The 21,427-nt window shown below is 38.3% G+C and overlaps 1 protein-coding gene across 1 annotated transcript in view; it reads left to right on the top strand.

The window, feature by feature from the left end:
• The window catches only part of SYN2 (synapsin II), a 177,666-nt gene that overhangs the window by 69,849 nt on the left and 86,390 nt on the right, over nt 1–21,427 (top strand). The gene's annotated exons all lie outside the window — the stretch shown is intronic.

The following is a 21,427-nucleotide window of genomic DNA, read 5'->3' as shown; positions in this document are numbered from 1 at the left end:
AGTTATCTACTGTCTTATATTATTATCTCATTGTTTTATTCGTGTTCATTTTGTCCCCTTAAATTATTTGCTTCTTGAAATCAGGAGCAATCTTTATTCATCTCTGTCATCCTAACATTGCTGAATTGGCCCCAGGGGAAAAAAAAGTATAGAGGAAGGAGTAAAAGACTGTAAAGGAACTTAACATTTATTGAATTGATGCCCAGTACTAGGTATATGTACCTTATAGTTTATTTTAAATTTTTTATATTAGCCTAAAGATTGGAAATATTAGGTCCATTTTACTCCTGAAGAGACTTGGCCTCAGAGAGGTTGAGTAGTAGGAGTCAGAGGTAGTGTGGAGTCACAGTATTTAGTATTAAATCACTCTTCTCTGCCATTCACTTTTTGCGTTATCACAGTAAGTTACTTAACCTTTCTGAGCTTCAGTTTCAAGATGGGGATGATACCTACCCTACTGGGTATTTGTGAACCTTAAGGAGAAAGATAATGTAGATAAAGAGCCTTTGGATATATGGCCTGTAGACCGTCTATAAAGGAGACATATTTGAATGTAGAATGAACAGGACTTCCTACTGGATTAGTTGTGGTACACAGGGAGAGAAAAAAATGAACCATGACTCCCAGGTATCTATCTTGAACTACTGAGAAGATAATGATATAATTTACAGAGAATCTGGCACACTGGAAGAAAAACAGTTGTGGAAGGGGAGTATGGAGTTTACTGTTGAGATCTTGAATAGGCAATTGACTAGGCAATTCTAGAGCTCAGAGGAGAGATCTGAGACAAAGATACAGTATAGAATCTGGGAGTTGCTAGCATACCTGTGATAACTGCGGCCCTTAGGTGGAAGAGAGAGAACAGAATTAGGTGACCTCAATCCTCAACAACTTCAACAGTGAAAGGTAAGTAGAGGGTAGCCCAGCAAAGATGACTGAAAAAAAGGCAGCCAGGCAGGTTGGAGAATCAGGAAAGGACAGTGTCACTGAAGCCAAGGGAAAAAAACATTTCAAGCAATTTGGCTGTACATGACGTCTTCTCTTTCTCACCTTCCATTTACTCTTAACTCAGTACACTCTGGCTTCTGCACCATCCCCTTCAACTGTACTAAAATGACTCTTTTACAAGGACCAGCACTCCTAACTGGACAAATTTAGTGGGCATTTCGCTCTCCTCATTGAACTTGCCCCGTCAGCAGCATTCAGCACAGCTGGCCGTTTCCTCTTTCTTTCCCCTACCCCAGTGGCTGTTCTTTTGGAGTACCTTTCCTAGTTATTCCCACTCTACCTGATCCCTAAATGTTGGCATGCCTCAGGCTCTGTAAATTATTTTCTAGGGTTATCTCAACCAATGCTGTAGATTTTATACTATCTTGATCTTATAACTTCCAAATTTTTATTTCTGGTAAGACCTGTCCTTTGAGTTTCAATTATCTGCATGACATCTCCACTTACATGTCTTATATTCATGTCCAAAACAGAGCCCTTAAATATTTTCGCCTTGAAACCTGTCTCTTCCTCAACACTTCTTTTCCCATCTTAATAAATAATACCACCATCTAATCATTCAAGCTAAAACTTTGGGATGAGCTTTGACTCTTTCTCCCTCATTCTTGACATCTAATCTAACAGCAGATCAAATATGTTCTGTCTCCAGAATTTCTCACATCACCTCATTTCACTTTGGTCCAGGTCACTATCAGTTTTCAACTAGACTTTTGAAGTAGCCTCCTATCTACTCTTCCTACTTCCTACTTGTCTTCTTGTGATGCTTTCTCCATACAGCAGGGAAAGGGAACCCTTAAAAATATAAATATGATTGAGCATGTATGAGTTAAAGATGAAATTAGTCACTTTCACATTAAAGGGCAGATTCTTTTTGGCTCCTTCAGAATCCTACAGCAGGTCGGGGGTGGCTTGGAAGAGAACCCAGGTGTCCAGAGAACCAGTCCAGAGCACCAGAAGGACATTCTCACTAATCTGATTCCAAGTGACATTTTCTCAAAGTTAAATAAAAAGAAAGTACATGGCTTTTCTGTTTATTCTGTTAATTATAAGACTTCTGCTATTAGATTTGTATTATAAAATTCAGTTGTGATCATCAGCTTCTGCTTAGGTCTGAGGGCTCAGTGCCTTTAATGAAGTTGGTTCTTACTACCAGTGGAGTGATAACTTCTTTACTGAGAATCAGTTCAAAAAATATTTTCTCAATACCTTCTCTGTATTAGATTTTAAGTGTACAAAAATGAATAAGGTATAGTATCTGTTCTAAAAGATTTGCAGTCTAGTAAAGGAGATAGGATATATTAAACATTAGCTATAATAGATGCATGTAAAGAGGGCTATAGGAGAAGGGACAGGAATGAATGATTCGGTTCATGGCTAAATGGAGTGAGGAGGACCTAACAGAGGAGTTGATATTTGAACTAGATCATAAAGAATGAATCTGAGTTTGCCGTAACAGGAAGAGGGTATTTAGGAAGAGAAAATGCCCATAGGTGTAAGAATACATCAGAGGATGACTTGGAAATGTCTCATAAAAGTGCACAGTGACTCTAGAGACTTCCGGGTAAGATGGCGGAAGAGTAAGACGCGGAGATCACCTTCCTCCCCACGGATACACCAGAAATACAGCTACACGTGGAACAACTCCTACAGAACACCTACTGAACGCTGGCATAAGACCCCAGACCTCCCAAAAGGCAAGAAACTCCCCACATACCTGGGTAGGGCAAAGCGGAGAGATCCCCACACAGAGGATCGGTGCCGAGCGGCACTCACCAGCCCGAGAGGCTTGTCTGCTCGCCCGCCGGGGCGCGCAGCGCTGGAAGCTGAGGCTCGGGCTTCGGTCAGAGCGCAGAGAGAGGACTGGGGCTGGCGGCGAGAACTCAGCGTGAAGGGGGCTAATGTGCCACAGCTAGGCGGCAGGGAGTCCGGGAAAACTCTGGAGCTGCCGAAGAGGCAAGAGACTTTTTCTTCCCTCTTGGTTTCCTGGTGCGCGAGGAGAGGGGATTAAGAGCGCTGCTTAAAGGGGCTCCACAGACGGGCGCGAGTCGCGACTGAAAGCGCGGAGTCCAGTGACGGGCGTGGGACGCTGGGGCTGCTGCTGCTGCCGCCAAGAAGCCTGTGTGCGAGCGCAGGTCACTGCCCACACCACCCTTCCGGGAGCCTGTGCAGCCCGCCACTGCCGGGGTCCCGGGATCCAGGGGCGGCTTCCCTGGGAGAACGCACGGCGTGCCTTGGGCTGGTGCAACGTCACGCCAACCTCTGCCGCTGCAGGCTCGCCCCGCACTCCATGCCCCTCCCTCCCGCCCGGCCTGAGTGAGCAAGAGTCCCCGAAGCGGCTGCTCCTTTAACCCTGTCCTGTCTGAGCGAAGAACAGACGCCCTCTGGCGACCTACACGCAGAGGCGGGGCCAAATCCAAAGCTGAGACCCAGGAGCTGTGAGAACAAAGAAGAGAAAGGGAAACCTCTCCCAGCAGCCTCAGAAGCAGCGGATTAAAGCTCCACAATCAACTTGATGTAACCCTGCATCTGTGGAATACATGAATAGACAACACATCATCCCAAATTGAGGAGCCCGGAGTCAGTGCTGTGCCTCTGAGGTGGGAGAGCCAACTTCAGGACACTGGTCCACAAGAGACCTCCCAGCTCCACATGATATCAAACGGCAAAAATCTTCCAGAGATCTCCATCTCAACACCAGCACCCAGCTTCACTCAACGACCAGCAAGCTACAGTGCTGGACACCCTATGCCAAACAACTAGCAAGACAGGAACACAACGCCACCCATTAGCAGAGAGGTGGCCTAAAATCATAAAAAGTCCGCAGACACCCCAAAACACACCACCAGACGTGGACCTGCCCACCAGAAAGACAAGATCCAGCCTCATCCACCAGAACACAGGCACTAGTCCCCTCCACCAGGAAGCCTACACAACCCACTAAACCAACCTTAGCCACTGGGGACAGACACCAAAAACAACGGGAACTACGAACCGGCAGCCTGCAAAAAGGAGACCCCAAACACAGTAACATAAGCAAAATGAGAAGACAGAAAAACACACAGCAGGAGAAGGAGCAAGATAAAAACCCACCAGATCTAACAAATGAAGAGGTAATAGGCAGTCTACCTGAAAAAGAATTCAGAATAATGATGGTAAAGATGATCCAAGATTCTATTTCCCAGATCCAAAATCTTGGAAATAGAATAGACAAAATGCAAGAAACACTTAACAAGGACCTAGAAGAACTAAAGATGAATCAAGCATCGATTAAAAACACAATAAATGAAATGAAAAATACTCTAGATGGGATCAATAGCAGAATAACTGAGGCAGAAGAACGGATAAGTGAGGTGGAAGATAAAATAGTGGAAATAACTGCTGCAGAGCAAAATAAAGAAAAAAGAATGAAAAGAACAGAGGACAGTCTCAGAGACCTCTGGGACAACATTAAACGCACCAACATTCGAATTATAGGGGTTCCAGAAGAAGAAGAGAAAAAGAAAGGGACTGAGAAAATATTTGAAGAGATTATAGTTGAAAACTTCCCTAATATGGGAAAGGAAATAGTTAATCAAGTCCAGGAGGCACAGAGAGTCCCATACAGAATAAATCCAAGGAGAAATACGCCAAGACACATATTAATCAAACTGTCAAAAATGAAACACAAAGAAATCATATTAAAAGCAGCAAGGCAAAAACAACAAATAACACACAAGGGAATCCCCATCAGGTTAACAGCTGATCTCTCAGCAGAAACTCTACAAGCCAGAAGGGAGTGGCAGGACATAATTAAAGTGATGAAGGAGAAAAACCTTCAACCAAGATTACTCTACCCAGCAAGGATCTCATTCAGATTTGATGGAGAAATTAAAACGTTTACAGACAAGCAGAAGCTGAGAGAGTTCAGCACCACCAAACCAGCTTTACAACAAATGCTAAAGGAACTTCTCTAGGCAAGAAACACAACAGAAGTAAAAGACCTACAATAACAAACCCAAAACAATTAAGAAAATGGGAATAGGAACATACATATCGATAATTACCTTAAATGTAAATGGACTAAATGCTCCCACCAAAAGACACAGATTGGCTGAATGGATACAAAAACAAGACCCATATATATGCTGTCTACAAGAGACCCACTTCAGACCTAGAGACACATACAGACTGAAAGTAAGGGGATGGAAAAAGATATTCCATGCAAATGGAAATCAAAAGAAAGCTGGAGTAGCAATTCTCATATCAGACAAAATAGACTTTAAAATAAAGACTACTAGAAGAGACAAAGAAGGACACTACCTAATGATCAAGGGATCGATCCAAGAAGAAGATATAACAATTGTAAATATTTATGCACCCAACATAGGAGCACCTCAATACATAAGGCAAATACTAACAGCCATAAAAGGAGAAATCGACAGTAACACAATCATAGTAGGGGACTTTAACACCCCACTTTCACCAATGGACAGATCATCCAAAATGAAAATAAATAAGGAAACACAAGCTTTAAATGATACATTAAACAAGATGGACTTAGTTGATATTTATAGGACATTCCATCCAAAAACAACAGAATACACATTTTTCTCAAGTGCTCATGGGACATTCTCCAGGATAGATCATATCTTGGGTCACAAATCAAGCCTTGGTAAATTTAAGAAAATTGAAATTGTATCAAGTATCTTTTCCGACCACAGTGCTATGAGACTAGATATCAATTACAGGAAAAGAGCTGTAAAAAATACAAACACATGGAGGCTAAACAATACACTACTGAATAATGAAGTGATCACTGAAGAACTCAAAGAGGAAATTAAAAAATACCTAGAAACAAATGACAATGGAGACACGACGACCCAAAACCTATGGGATGCAGCAAAAGCAGTTCTAAGAGGGAAGTTTATAGCAATACAATCCCACCTTAAGAAACAGGAAACATCTCGAATAAACAACCTAACCTTGCACCTAAAGCAATTAGAGAAAGAAGAACAAAAACATCCCAAAGTTAGCAGAAGGAAAGAAATCATAAAAATCAGATCAGAAATAAATGAAAAAGAAATGAAGGAAACGATAGCAAAGATCAATAAAACTAAAAGCTGGTTCTTTGAGAAGATAAACAAAATTGATAAACCATTAGCCAGACTCATCAAGAAAAAAAGGGAGAAGACTCAAATCAATAGAATTAGAAATGAAAAAGGAGAAGTAACAACTGACACTGCAGAAATACAAAAGATCATGAGAGATTACTATAAGCAACTCTATGCCAATAAAATGGACAACCTGGAAGAAATGGACAAATTCTTAGAAATGCACAACCTGCCGAGACTGAACCAGGAAGAAATAGAAAATATGAACACACCAATCACAAGCACTGAAATTGAAACTGTGATAAAAAATCTTCCAACAAACAAAAGCCCAGGACCAGATGGCTTCACAGGCGAATTCTATCAAGCATTTAGAGAAGAGCTAACACCTATCCTTCTGAAACTCTTCCAAAATATAGCAGAGGGAGGAACACTCCCAAACTCATTCTACGAGGCCACCATCACCTTGATACCAAAACCAGACAAGGGTGTCACAAAGAAAGAAAACTACAGGCCAATATCACTGATGAACATAGATGCAAAAATCCTCAACAAAATACTAGCAAACAGAATCCAACAGCACATTAAAAGGATCATACACAATGATCAAGTGGGGTTTATTCCAGGAATGCAAGGATTCTTCAATATACGCAAATCAATCAACGTGATACACCATATTAACAAATTGAAGGAGAAAAACCATATGATCATCTCAATAGATGCAGAGAAAGCTTTCGACAAAATTCAACACCCATTTATGATAAAAGCCCTGCAGAAAGTAGGCATAGAGGGAACTTTCCTCAACATAATAAAGGCCATATATGACAAACCCACAGCCAGCATCGTCCTCAATGGTGAAAAACTGAAACCATTTCCACTAAGATCAGGAACAAGACAAGGTTGCCCACTCTCACCACTCTTATTCAACCTAGTTTTGGAAGTTTTAGCCACAGCAATCAGAGAAGAAAAGGAAATAAAAGGAATCCAAATTGGAAAAGAAGAAGTAAAGCTGTCACTGTTTGCAGATGACATGATACTATACATAGAGAATCCTAAAGATGCTACCAGAAAACTACTAGAGCTAATCAATGAATTTGGTAAAGTTGCAGGATACAAAATTAATGCACAGAAATCTCTGGCATTCCTATATACTAATGATGAAAAATCGGAAAGTGAAATCAAGGAAACACTCCCATTTACCACTGCAACAAAAAGAATAAAATATCTAGGAATAAACCTACCTAAGGAGACAAAAGACCTGTATGCAGAAAATTATAAGACACTGATGAAAGAAATTAAAGATGATACAAACAGATGGAGAGATGTACCATGTTCTTGGATTGGAAGAATCAACATTGTGAAAATGACTCTACTACCCAAAGCAATCTACAGATTCAATGCAATCCCTATCAAACTACCACTGGCATTTTTCACAGAACTAGAACAAAAAATTTCACAATTTGTATGGAAACACAAAAGACCCCGAATAGCCAAAGCAATCTTGAGAACGAAAAATGGAGCTGGAGGAATCAGGCTCCCTGACTTCAGACTATACTACAAAGCTACAGTAATCAAGACAGTATGGTACTGGCACAGAAACAGAAAGATAGATCAATGGAACAGGATAGAAAGCCCAGAGATAAACCCACGGACATATGGTCACCTTATCTTTGATAAAGGAGGCAGGAATGTACAGTGGAGAAAGGACAGTCTCTTCAATAAATGGTGCTGGGAAAACTGGATAGGGACATGTAAAAGTATGAGATTAGATCACTCCCTAACACCATACACAAAAATAAGCTCAAAATGGATTAAAGACCTAAATGTAAGGCCAGACACTATCAAACTCTTAGAGGAAAACATAGGCAGAACACTCTATGACATAAATCACAGCAAGATCCTTTTTGACCCACCTCCTAGAGAAATGGAAATAAAGACAAAAATAAACACATGGGACCTAATGAAACTTAAAAGCTTTTGCACAGCAAAGGAAACCATAAACAAGACCAAAAGACAACCCTCAGAAGGGGAGAAAATATTTGCAAATGAAGCAACTGACAAAGGATTAATCTCCAAAATTTATAAGCAGCTCATGCAGCTCAATAGCAAAAAAACAAACAACCCAATCCACAAATGGGCAGAAGACCTAAATAGACATTTCTCCACAGAAGATATACAGACTGCCAACAAACACATGAAAGGATACTCAACATCTTTACTCATTAGAGAAATGCAAATCAAAACTACAATGAGATATCATCTCACACCAGTCAGAATGGCCATCATCAAAAAATCTAGAAACAATAAATGCTGGAGAGGGTGTGGAGAAAAGGGAACACTCTTGCACTGCTGGTGGGAATGTGAATTGGTACAGCCACTATGGAGAACGGTATGGAGGTTCCTTAAAAAACTACAAGTAGAACTACCATATGACCCAGCAATCCCACTACTGGGCATATACCCTGAGAAAACCGTAATTCAAAAAGAGACATGTACCAAAATGTTCATAGCAGCCCTATTTACAATAGCCCGGAGATGGAAACAACCTAAGTGTCCATCATCGGATGAATGGATAAAGAAGATGTGGCACATATATACAATGGAATATTACTCAGCCATAAAAAGAAATGAAATTGAGCTATTTGTAATGAGGTGGATAGACCTAGAGTCTGTCATACAGAGTGAAGTAAGTCAGAAAGAGAAAGACAAATACTGTATGCTAACACATATATATGGAATTTAAGAAAAAAAAATGTCATGAAGAACCTAGGGGTAAAATGGGAATAAAGACACAGACCTACTTGAGAATGGACTTGAGGATATGGGGAGGGGGAAGGGTAAGCTGTGACAAAGTGAAAGAGCGGCATGGACATATATACAGTACCAAACGTAAAACAGATAGCTAGTGGGAAGCAGCCGCATAGCACAGGGAGATCAGCTCGGTGCTTTGTGACCGCCTGGAGGGGTGGGATAGGGAGGGTGGGAGGGAGACGCAAAAGGGAGGGGATATGGAAACATATGTATATGTATAACTGATTAAATTTGTTATAAAGCAAAAAAAAAAAAAAAAAAAGTGCACAGTGACTCTAGATCCAAGAGGAAAGAAATTGTGCACCAGAAGATGGAGACTCTGATGAAACAGGAATAAAGAAAGGAGAAGAGTGTGTCAAGTTAAGAAGAATTGCCCAAGTGAGGAAGGAAGTTAAGAGTTGCTTCAGTGAGAATGATGGAGTGAAGACCTCTGACAGTCCTCTCCATAAAACCAATGAGAGTAGTGGCAAAAATGGTCAGAATCAACTTTGTCAAAACTATGGAAATTAACTAAAGGCCTGCAGCAATCCATAGAGCATTCAAGAAATGGCTAAATCTCAATAAGAAGAGAAAGTCTTGTGGTGTTGTAACTTGCCCTATTCCAATCCTCACTTCCCAGCTCCACTGTAGCCTTAAAAACCAATAGCCTACAATCACCATTAAAACCAGCAGACTGTCAGCCACTGGATGGGCAGAATGAGGATGGAGTTCCTTCAAAGCCCCATTCCCAGAGAATTATCATTATTTGACTTGTCTTATGGTTCCCTGTAAGACTTCACTTGCAAGGCTTGCCTGATTGGAAAATTGCCCAGTGAGAAAAGCCTTCTCCCTGGGGGCATTTGGTAAAAGCAATCAGTGCGGGGGCTTCCCTGGTGGCGCAGTGGTTGGGAGTCCACCTGCCGATGCAGGGGACGCGGGTTCGTGCCCCGGTCTGGGAGGATCCCGCATGCCGCGGAGCAGCTAGGCCCATGAGCCATGGCTGCTGAGCCTGCGCATCCGGAGCCTGTGCTCCACGACGGGAGAGGCCAAAACAGTGAGAGGCCCGCATACCGCAAAAAAAAAAAAAAAAAGCAATCAGTGGCAGTTTAACATCATGGCTGCTTGAGGTGAAAGAAACTTAAAAGGGAAAGTTCGGGAATGAGATGTCCATAAAGGACTTTGAAAAGCTCTGACACATTTCTGGGAATCTAGAAGGCCATGCACATATGCAGGGCTGCTTGCATATACCAGAAATACCTGAGAAGGCCCTAATCTCTTACCTCTAGCTGACATGAGGCTTAGTACAAACAGGATGTATAGGCTAGATCAGAGTTGTAAACAGCCTGGCTGAGTTTTGAAGTCCTTCCCCAAAACACACAGATCCTCAGCAAAGACTAGGAGACATATTGGTTCTAGGCATTTAAGGAAATCTCCAATCATTAGGAGACCACTAAGCTAACCAATCAGTGACTTCACTGGCCACACAAAACAAAGAGTACAGATGTTGTTCATCAAAGTCACTAAACAAACAAACAGTAGAAAACAGCAGCAGCAACAACAACTAACCCTGGAGACATAAGAGATTCTGATTTCTAGAGTTGCCACATTATATTATTTAAAATGTCTGCTTTTCAAAAAAAACTTGCAAGACATGCGAATAAGCAGAAAAGTATGGGCCATTCACAAGGGGAGAAAAAAAGCACTCAGTAGAAACTATCCCTGAAGAACCCCAGTTGTGGGACATCTAATAGACAAACACTTTAGTCAGCTATTTTAAATATTTTTTTAATTAATTTTTGTTTTATTTATTTATTAATTTTTGGCTGTGTTGGGTCTTCGTTGCTACGCAGGCTTTTCTCTGGTTGCAGCTAGTGGGGGCTACTCTTCATTGCAGTGCGCGGGCTTCTCACTGCAGTGGCTTCTCTTGTTGCGGAGCATGGGCTGTAGGTGCACGGGCTTCAGTAGTTGTGGCACGCAGCCTCAGTAGTTGTGGTGCACGCGGCATGTGTGATCTTCCTGGACCAGGGCTTGAACCCATGTCCCCTGCATTGGCAGGCAGATTCTTAACCACTGCGCCATCAGGGAAGCCCTAAATATGGTTAAATAACTAAAGCTAATTATGTTTAAAGAATTAAAGGAAAATATGAGGATGATGTCTCCCCAAATAGGGAATAATAAAAAGATAGAAAATGCATGTGCAAGCCATGTGTGTGTGTATACACATATAAAGAAATTCTGCAGCTTAAAAACACAGTAACTGAAATGAAGAATTCACTAGAGAGGTTCAATGGCAGATTTAAGCAAGCATAAATCAGTGAACTTGAAGATTGGTCAAATGAAATTATACAGTCTAGGGAACTGAACTTGAAGATTGGTCAGTTGAAGTTATACAGTCTGGGGAACAGAAATAAAAAAGAAAGAAGAAAAATGAACAGAGCCTCAGAGTCTTGTGGAGCATCAACAAGTTTACCAACGTAAACATAATGGGCATTCTTAAAGTTAAGAGAAAAAGGAACAGAAAGAATGTTTGAAGATATAAAGCCAGAAAACTTCTCAAATTTAAAGAAATACATGAATTTATACATTCAGGAAGCTCAAAAAATTCCAAGTAGGGTAAACTCTTAAAAGAGATCTACACCTTGACACATCATAATCCAATTGTTGAAAGCCAAACCCAAAGACAATCTTGAAAGTGGCAAAAGAGAAGTGACTCATCAGTTTATAAGGGATCATTAAAAAGATTAACAGCTTATTTTTCATCAGAAATGATGAAGGTCAGAAGACAGTGGGATGACACATTAAAAATATTAAAAGAAAGAATGTGAATCAAGAACTCAATATCCAACATTATTCTTCAAAAATGGAGAAAATAAGGTATTCCCAGATAAACAAAAATGACAGAATTTATTGCTAGCAATACTTATAAATTTGTGTTGGTGAGCATATAATATATAAAGATATACTTTGTATGATAATAACAGCACAAAGGATTGGGGGAAGAGAATGGAGCTATATAGGAGCAAAGTTTCTATATACTATTGCAATTAAGTTGATATTAATCCAAACAAGATTTACAAATTAAGATGTTAATTGTAAACCCCTGGGCAATGACTAAGAAAATATTTTTTTTAAAGTAAAAGAAATGACAATGGTATTAAAATGGTACAGTAGACAGTACATATTTTGCATAAAAGAAGATAATAATGAAGGAATAAAGGGACAAAAAAATACATAAGATATAGAGAAAACAAGTAAGAAAATGGCAGATGCAAATCCTATTTTAACAGTAATTGCATTAAGCATTAATAAATTAAACACTCCAATCAAGAGGCAGATAATTTCAGAATGAATTTTTTTAAAAAAACATGATTCAACTATATGCTGTCTACAAGAGATACACTTTAGATTCAAAGTCACATATAGGTTAAAAGTTAAAACCATGAAAAATACATACCATGTAAATAGTAACCAAATGAGAGCTGGAGTGGCTATACTAATAGATGAAATAGACTTTAGACAAAAATTGTTACTAGATCTCTAGTAAGACAAAGAAGGACATTATATATTGATTAAAGGTTATTCTGTCAATAAAATGTAATTAGAAACATATATGCACCTACGTATACAGGACCTGAAAAAAAAATGAAACAGACAGAATTGAAGGGAGAAATTGACAAGTCAACAGTAATACTTGAGGACTTAAGTACTTCAGTTTCAAAAATGAATATATCGTTATAAAGCAAAAACTAACACACCATTGTAAAGCAGTTATACTCTAATAAAGATGTTAAAAAAATGAATATATCATCTGAACAGATCAATAAGGAAACACAGGACTTGAATGATTCTAGAAACCAGCTAGACCTAACAGAAACCTGTAGAACACTTTGCCCAAGGATAGCTGAATGTCCATTTTTCTCAAATGCACGTTAACCATTAATGAAGATAGACCATAAGTTAGTTCATAAAGCAAGTCTCAGTAAATTTTAAAGATTTAAATCATACATGTGTGATTTTCAACATGTTCTTCAACTTTAGTGAAGTGAAATTAGAAATCAATAACAGAAGGAAATCTAAGAAATTCACAAATATGTGGAAATTAAACAACACGTTTTAAAATAACCAATGAGTTAAAGCAGACATCACAACAAAAATTAGAAATTACTTTTAAGTTTAATGAAAACAAAAACACAGTGTACCAGAATTTATGGGATGTAGTTAAAACAGTGCTTAGAGGGAAATTTATGGCTATGCACACCTATATTTAAAAAGGATGATTTTAAATCAGTAACCTAACCCTTAACTTTAAAAAACTAGAAAAGAAGAGCAAACTAAATTCAAAGCAAGCAGAAGGAAGAAAATGAAGATTAGAGTGGAAAGAAATGAAATAGAGAATAGAAAAACAATAGAGAAAAATTATTGAAACCACAAGTTGGTTCTTCAGAAAGATCAATAAAATCGACAAAGCTTTAGCTAGACTGACCAAGGAAAACAAAAGATAGAAGACTCAGCTGACTAAAATCAAGAATGAAAAAGGGGACATTACTGTTGATCTAAGAGAAATAAAAAGGGTTATGGGGGAATACTATGAACTTTTATATGCCACTATAATAGATAACCTAGTTAAAAATGGACAAATTCCAGGAAAGACAGAGTGCTGAAACTGACTCAAGAAGAAATAAAATATCTAAAGAGACCCATAAATCAGAGATTTAATTAATAATAATAATTTCAGGGCTTCTCTGGGTGGCACAGTGGTTGAGAGTCTGCCTGCCGATGCAGAGGACACGGGTTCGTGCCCCGGTCCGGGAGGATCCCACATGCTGCGGAGCGGCTGGGGCCGTGAGCCATGGCCGCTGAGCCTGCATGTCCGGAGCTTGTGCTCTGCAACAGGAGAGGCCACAACAGGGAGAGGCCTGCATACCTCAAAAATAATAATAATAATAATAATTTCAAATCCGACAAAGTAAAGCCAGGATCAGATAGCTTCACTGGTGATTTCTAGCAGACATTTAAAAAAGAATTAACACTGATTCTTCACAAACTCTTTCAAAAAATATGAGAAGGGAACATTTTCTAACTCAATTCATGAGGCCAATATTACCCTGATACCAAACCCAGATAACACATTACAAGAAAACTACAGACCAATATGTATATATGCACACAAACATCCTCAGCAAAATAATAGCAAATTGAATTCAGCACTATATAAAAAGGATTATACATCATGACCAAACGGGATATATCCCAGGAATGTAAGGTTAGTTCAACATTGCAAAAAATCAGTCAATGTAATATATCATATTAACAGAATAAAAGAAAAAACCCCACATGATTATCTCAGTAGACACAGAAAAAGCCTTTGACAAAATCCAACACCTTTTCAAGATAAAAACACTCAACAACGTAGGAATCAAAGGGAATTTCTACAATCTGATAAAAGGAATCTATAAAAACAAAAACAAAAAAAACACAGCTAACCTCATACTAATGGTGAAAGAATGAAAGCTTTCCTCCTAAGATCAGGAACACAATAAGGATGTCCACTCTTACCATTTTCTACTCAACTTTTTACTGGAATTTCTAGCTGGGGCAATTAGGCAAGAAGAAGAAAGAAAAGACATCCAGGTTGGAAAGGAAAAATTCAGTTGTGTTTTTATATGCTAGCAATGAATAATCTGAAAATGAAATTTAGAGAACAATTTCATTTATAACAGCATCAAAAGTGATAAAATACTCTGGAATAAATTTAACAAAAGTGCAAGACTTGAAAACTGCAAAACACTGTTGAAAGAAATTAAAGATCTAAATAAATGAAAATTCATTACATGCTCATGGATTGGAAGACATTGTTAAGATGGCATTACTCTTCATATCATTCTTTGGGTTCAATGCAATCCATATCCAAATTCCTTCTGGCTTTTTTAAAGGTATTAAGAAGCTGATTTTAATATCATATGGAAATTCGAGGGACCCAGAATAGCCAAAACAATTTTTAAAAGGACAGTTGGAGGAATCACAAGTCCTGATTTCAAAAGTTGCTTCAAAGCTTGATTACAAAGCTACTGAGATCAAAACAGTGTGGAACTGACATTAGACAGACATATGGATCAATGAAATAGAATTCATTGTCCAGAAACTAAACCCATACATCTATGGTCAGTTGATTTTCAACAAGGATGCAAAGACAATTCAATGGGGGAAGGAAGAGTATGGTCAATAATTGATGCTAGCACAACTAAATATCCACATGCAAAAGAACTAGATTGGACCTTTGCCTCACACTATATGAAAAACTAACTCAAAATGGTCAGGGACTCAAGTATAAAAGCTAAAAACTATAAGAATCTTAGAAGAAACTATACGTGTTAGTCTTTGTGACCTTGGATTAGACAGTCTTTTTTTTCTTTTAGATACAATGCCAAAAGCACAAGTAATAAAAGAAAAAAATTGATAACTTTCATCAAGATTAAAATATGTTTGTGCTTCACAGGACACTATCAATAAAGTGAAAAGACAACCCACCGAATAGGAGAAAATATTGACAAATGATTTATCTGATAAACATCTAATAAATAGAATATGAAAAGAACTCTTAAAATTCGAAAATGAAAAGTCAACGCAATGAAAAAAATGTTCAAAGGATTTGAATAAACGTTTCTCTAAAGAACATAAACACATGACCAACAAGTAGATGAAAAGTCTTATGAGGACGTTGTCCTGATGGAGTAAAGAGCATTGAGGGAGCAGGTGAGATTTTAGATGGCCCATAAAATGGGATAAAATGAAGCCATAAAGAAGATGAAGAAGCTCTTTATGTACTGATATGGAACAATTTCTAAGATATCTTTTTAAATTTAAAAAGAGATGAAGTACAAAGAGTATATACAGTCTGTTACCATTTGCATAAAAAGAGGAAAAATTATAAATTCAATTAATTACATAAGCATAGAACATCTCTGGAAAGAGGCAAAGAAGCTGAAAACATTTGTTGCCTTTGGGATGGGACCCATATAGATGGGACAGTGGTGGGGGATGTGGAAGACTTTTTTTACTGTAATAACTGTCAGCATGTTACAGGAGATTTTAAAGATTCCTCCCATTATATAACTAGGCCCTTGATAACCTACAGTTAAAATATCATTTTTATTCATTGCTAGGCCCTCAAAAACATAATGGAAGTCTCTAAACTCCCCTTCTTCATATCCCTCCATGAATTTTTTTTTTAAAGGAAAAATCAAGTGGGTGCAAACTGAATTGGGAAAAAGAAAAAGAGCTGTGGAATGAAATTAGAAATTAACCACAGGAAGAAAACTGGAAAAATCACAAATCTGTGGAGACTGGAAAACATGCCAATGAATAACTCCTGGGTCAACAAAGAAATCAAAGGAGAAGTTTAAAAATTACCTGAAGACAAATGAAAATATGACTTAGCAAAATCTATGGGATACGGAAGAAACGGTACTAAGAGGGCAGTTTATAGCAATACCACCTCAAGAAATCCACGTCAAGGAACAAGAAAAATCTCAAATAAACAATCTAATCTTACACCTAAAGGGACTAGAAATGAAAGAACAAAGACCAAGTTGTAGAAGGAAGGAAATAATAAAGATCAGAGCAGAAATAAATGAAATAGAGATTAAGAAGACAGTAGAAAAGATCAATGAAACTAAAATCTGGTTCTTTAAAAAGATCAACAAAACTGACAAACCACTGGCAAGATTCACTAAGAAAAAAGAAATGATCAAACAAACAAGACCACTGTCTCACACCATACACAATAATTAACTCAAAATGGATAAAAGACTTGAATATAAGACCTGAATATAAGGGACTTCCCTGGTGGTGCATTGGTTAGGAATCTGCCTGCCAATGCAGAGGACACAGGTTCAGTCCCTAGTCCGGGAAGATCCCACATGCCGTGGAGCAACTAAGCTTGTGTGCCACAACTACAGAACCTGCACTCTAGAGCCCACGAGCCACAACTAATGAGCCCACACGCCACAACTACTGAAGCCCGCACGCCTAGAGCCCATGCTCCACAACAAGAGAAGCCACCACAATGAGAAACCCATGCACTGCAACGAAGAGTAGCTCCTGCTCACCACAACTAGAGAAAGCCCATGCCCAACAACGAAGACCCAACGCAGCCAAAAAAAAAAAAAAAAGATTCAGAAAAAGATCTGAATATAAGACCAATGGCTATTCACTAAGAAAAAAAAAATCAGAAATGAAAGAGAAGAAATAACAACATATACCACAGAAATAGAAAGGATTATAGGGGAATATTATGAACAGCTATACACCAACAAATTGGACAACCTACAAGAAATGAACAAATTTTTAGAATCATACAACCTTCCAAGACCCAATCAGGAAGGAACAGAAAATCTGAAAAGACTAATCACTAGCACAGAGATTGAAACAGTAATCAAAAAGCTCCCAAAAGGACTTCCCTGGTGGTGCAGTGGTTAAGAATCCGCCTGCCAATGCAGAGGACACAGGTTCGATCCCTGGTTCAGGAAGATTCCACATGCCACAGAGCAACTAAGCCCATGAGCTACAATGACTGAGCCTGTGTGCTGCAACTACTGAAGCCCGTGTGCCTAGAGCCCGTGTTCTACAATGAGAATTGCCACCGCAATGAGAAGCCTGCGCACTGCAGCGAAGAGTAGCCCCCGCTTGTCGCAACTAGAGAAAGTCTGTGCGCAGAAACAAAGACACAACACAGCCAAAATTAAATTAAAAAAAAAAAAAAGCTCCCCAAAAAACAAAAGCCCAGGACCAGACTGCTTCCCAGGTGAATTCTACCAAACATTCAAAGAATATTTAATACCTAGCCTTCTCAAACTATTCCAAAAAATTAAAGAGAATGGAACAATTCCTAACTCATTTCATGAGGCAAACATCACCCTGATACCAAAACCAGAAAAAGTCAACACAAAAAAGAAAATTACAGGTCAGTATCTCTGATGAACATAGATATAAAAATGCTTAACAAAATATTAGCAAACTGAATTCAACAAAACATCCAAAAGATCATACACCATGGGTAAGTGGGATTTATTCCAGGGATGCAAGAATGATTCAACGTCTGCAAATCAATCAACATGATACCCCATGTTAACAAGATGAAGGATAAAAACTTTCATCTTGTTGTTGATCATGTCAGTAGATACAGAAAAAGAATCTGACAAGATTCAACACCCATTTATTATAAAAACTCTCATAAAGTGAGTATAGAAGGGATGTACCTCAACATAATAAAAGCCATGTATGACAAACCCACAGTAAACATCATACTCAATGGTGAAATATTGAAAGCTATCCCTCTAAGGTCAGGAGCAAGACAAGGATGTTCACTCTCACTATTCTTGTTCAACATAGGAAGCCCTAGACAGAGTAATTGTGCAACAAAAAGAAATGAAAGGAATCCAAGTTGGAAAGGAAGAGGTAAAATTGTCACTGTTTGCGGATGACATGATTTTATATATAAAAAACCCTCAAGATTCTACCAAAAAAACTATTAGAAATACTAAATGAATAATGTTGATGGATACAAAATCAATATACAGAAATCTGTTGCATTCCTATATGTTAACAGTGAGCTAGCAGAAAGAAAAATTAAGAAATCAATCCTACTTACAACTGCAATGAAAAGAATAAAATACCTAGGGATAAATTTATTAAGGAAGTGAAAGACCATTACGCTGAAAACTATAAGACATTGTTCAAAAATATTGAAGAAGACACAAATAAATGTAAAGATATTCCATGCTCATGGATTGGAAGAGTTAATGTTGTCAAAATGTCCTTATTACCTAAAGCAATCTACAGATTCAGTGCAATCCCTATCAGAATCCCAAAGACATTTTCACAGAAATAGAACAAAAAATTCTAAAATTTATATGGAACCACAAAGACCCTGAATATCCAAAGCAGTCCTGAGAAAAAAAAATAACAAAGCTGGAGGTATTATACTTCCTGATTTCAAACTATACTACAAAGCCATAGCAATCAAAACAGCATGGTACCAGCAGAAACAGATACATATCAATGGAACAGAATTGAGAGCCCAGAAATAAACTCATGCATCTATGGGCAAATAATTTACTACAAAGGAGCAAAGAACAGACAATCAAGAAAGTATAGGCTCTTCCATAAATGGCATTGGGAAAGCTGGATAGTCACATGCAAAAAATAAAAAAGAAACAACAAAAAAAAACAAGACCACTATCTCACACCATACACAACAGTTAACTCAAAATGGATCAAAGACTTGAATATAAGACCTGAAACCATAAAACTCCTAAAAGAAAACATAGGCAGTATGCTCTTTGACATTAGTCTTAGCAATATCTTTCTAGATATGTCTCCTCAGGCAAGGGAAACAAAAGCAAAAGTAAACAAATGGGATTGCATCAAACTGAAAAGCTTCTGCACAGTAAAGAAAACCATCAATAAAAGACAGCCTATGGGGCTTCCCTGGTGGCGCAGTGGTTGAGAGTCCGCCTGCCGATGCAGGGGACACGGGTTCGTGCCCCGGGCCAGGAAGATCCCACATGCCGCGGAGCGGCTGGGCCTGTGAGCCATGGCCGCTGAGCCTGCGCGTCCGGAGCCTGTGCTCCGCAATAGGAGAGGCCACAGCACTGAGAGGCCCATGTACCACAAAAAAAAAAAAAAAAAAAAAAAAGTCAGCCTATGAAACTGGAGAAGATATTTGCAGATGATATATCTGATAAGAGACTAATACTTCAAAAATATAAAGAATTCTTACAACTCAACAACAAAAACAACCCAATTTTAAAATGGGCAGAAGAGCTGAATAGACATTTTTCCAAAGAAGGTATACAGATCACCAACAGGCACATGAAAAGATATAAAATATCACTAATTATTAGGAAAGTGCAAATCAAAACAACAATGAGATATCACCTCCCACCTGTCAGAATGGCTATTATCAAAAACGGCAATAAGTAACAAGTGTTGGTAAGGATGTGGAGAAAAAGGAACCCTCATATGGTGTTGGTGGGAATGTAAATCAGTGCGGCTACAATGGAAGACAATGTGGAGATTCCTCAAAAAATTAAGAATCTGACTACCATATGATCCAGCTATCCCACTTCTGGGTATTCATCCAAAGACTATGAAAACACTAATCCAAAAAGATATCTGCACCCCCCATGTTCATCAGTGGCATTCATGATATACAAGATATGAAAACAATCTAAGTGCCCATTGACAGATGACAAAGAAGATGTCACACACACACACACAAACACACACACACACAGCTGAATACTATTCAGCCATAAGAATGATGAAATCATGCCATTTGTGACAACATGGATGGACCTTAAAGTATTATGCTAAGTGAAAAAAGTCGAATGGAGAGAGACAAAAACTGCATGATTTCACTCACATATAGAATATAAAAAATTAAGAAAACAAACAAAAGAAAACAAATGAACAAACCGACAAAAACACATAGATACAGAGAACAGAGTAGTGGTTACCACAGTGGAAGGGTGGGGGGAAAGGCATAATGGGTAAAGAGGAGCAACTGTATGGTGACAAGATGGAAAATAAATTTTTGATGGTGAGCACGTTGTAGGTATACAGAAATAGAAATATAATGCTATACACATGAAACATATAATGTTATAAATCAGTGTTATGCCAATTACAAAATAATTTTTAAAAATTGAAAGAAAAAAATTTAAAGTGAATGCAAGCTAAATTTGAGTGCAAGCAATAAATGAACCTGAAAGTTGGATTAGCCTTGGGAAGAATGTTAATATCAACACTGGGATGCACAGACTAAACCTTCTGTCCTCTGAAAGGTGGATGCTGACCCTGAAACTTTACTGCTGACTCACATTAAGATAATATCTCAAAGGACACTAAAATGGTAAGATTGGTCACACACTCCCCTCCTCCTTCCCAACTTCCCAAATGCAAAGCCTCTTTGGGAGGAAAACATCCTTAATTTAGGTTTTCAGGATTTCCACAGATGAAGTTCAACCAAATATGAGCTCACAATCAAAGATTACTAAACATACGAGGAAGCAAGGCACCATGAGTGAGACAATCATAAATAACAAACATCCAATTCAGACTCCCAAGGATTTCAGATATTAGAACTTGCAAGTAAAGAAAGTAAAATCTTTATGAAGGACATGTTTAAGGAAATATAATAAGAAATTACCAGAAAGATTTGGAAAAAAATCCAAATAGAACTTTTAGAAATAAAAATTCTTATCATTGAAAAAATACTCAATATATTGGATTGATCCATTGACAGATGAATGGATAAAGAAGGTGTGGTACATACATAGAATGGAATATTACTCAGCCATAAAAAGAATGAAATAATGCCATTTGCAGCAACATGGGTGGATCTAGAGATTATCATACTAAGTGAAGTAAGTCAGACAAAGACAAATATCATATGATATCACTCCTATGTGGAATCTAAAAAAATGATACAAGTGAACTTATTTACAAAACAGAAACAGACTCACAGAAAACAAACTTAG

The sequence above is a fragment of the Mesoplodon mirus genome (genome assembly GCF_964341445.2).
Source record: "Mesoplodon mirus genome assembly, chromosome: 12".
Classification (NCBI taxonomy): domain Eukaryota; kingdom Metazoa; phylum Chordata; class Mammalia; order Artiodactyla; family Ziphiidae; genus Mesoplodon; species Mesoplodon mirus.
The sequence above is the reverse complement of the archived record's forward strand: the minus strand, read 5'-3'. Positions and strand labels throughout refer to the sequence as shown.